We start from the raw sequence: 1,177 nt of genomic DNA on the forward strand, positions 1-1,177 counted from the left end.
GGAGAAGAGAAAATGGTTGAGAAAAGACGTGGGTGTTCAGCGGTGGCGGCGCTGATATCTACACTTTCAGTGATTTGGGTCACTGAAGTGATTGGTGAAGGTGCCACTGATACGATAGTGATAGGAGAGATCACTGAAGAGCTGGGAGGGGTAACAGAAAATGCCTCGGGGGTAAGGCTAGTTTCAATAACTGAAACCTGTTGAGAGTCTTCAGCTAGTGACGTGGTTGTCCCCTTTTTGGCTTTCTTGGCCTTCTGAGGAGAACCAAGAGTGGGTTGCGAAGGGCGTTTAGAAGAGGTTGTGATGGCTGGGTTAGACGCGGGGAGGGGGGGGGTTTACCCTTGTCCTTGCCTCCTGAGAGAAAGAGGTAGTGATGGACACAATGGAAGAGAGTGCCACATCACTGTCCCTCAGCTTGTGTTCCAGAATCCGGGAGCCAAGCCGGCATGCTGGAAGGTTACCTTCTGTAGGGTAAAGACTTTTGAAGATTTTAGTCATTACCATAGAGAGGAACCTGGTGTAAGGCACCACCTTTTCTCGCTGGCGCTTGTTCAGCTTTAGCACCAGGTCATCGAAAATGACCGCAGCATAATTTATATTGCGACGCTGAATCGCAGAAATGCCTATCGTCAAGGCAATCCTGGAGGCCTGGTCCTTGTAACATCTCGATTGAGCAAACCCCAATTTACGAATCTTATAAATCTCCAATAAAATATAATTTACTGATTATTAGGACCAAAAATTGATCCTAATTATTCTGAAAGTTTTGCCAAAACCATCACGGCCAAGGATGGAAAATCTGAAAATGTTGCTGAAACAACTAAGTTTGGAAGAAGACCCGAGGCGATGAAAATGGACCAGAGGCGAAGAAAATGGACCAGAGGGGAAGAAAATGGACCAGAGGCGAAGCATTGGACCAGAGGTGATGCATTGGTTCAGGGGCGATACATCGGTTCAGGGGCGATGCATTGGTTCAGGGGCGATGCATCGGTTCAGGGGCGATGCATCGGTTCAGAGGCGATGTAGAGGCCATGAAGGACCAGAGGCAATGAAGGACCAGAGGCATGAAGGACCAGAGGCATGAAGGACCAGAGGCATCAAGGACCAGAGGCAAGAAGGACCAGAGGCATGAAGGACCAGAGGCATGAAGGACCAGAGGCAAGAAGGACCAGAGGCA

The sequence above is a fragment of the Cynara cardunculus genome (genome assembly GCF_001531365.2).
Source record: "Cynara cardunculus var. scolymus isolate 2C chromosome LG 15, CcrdV1, whole genome shotgun sequence".
In the NCBI taxonomy this organism is placed as follows: Eukaryota; Viridiplantae; Streptophyta; class Magnoliopsida; order Asterales; family Asteraceae; genus Cynara; species Cynara cardunculus.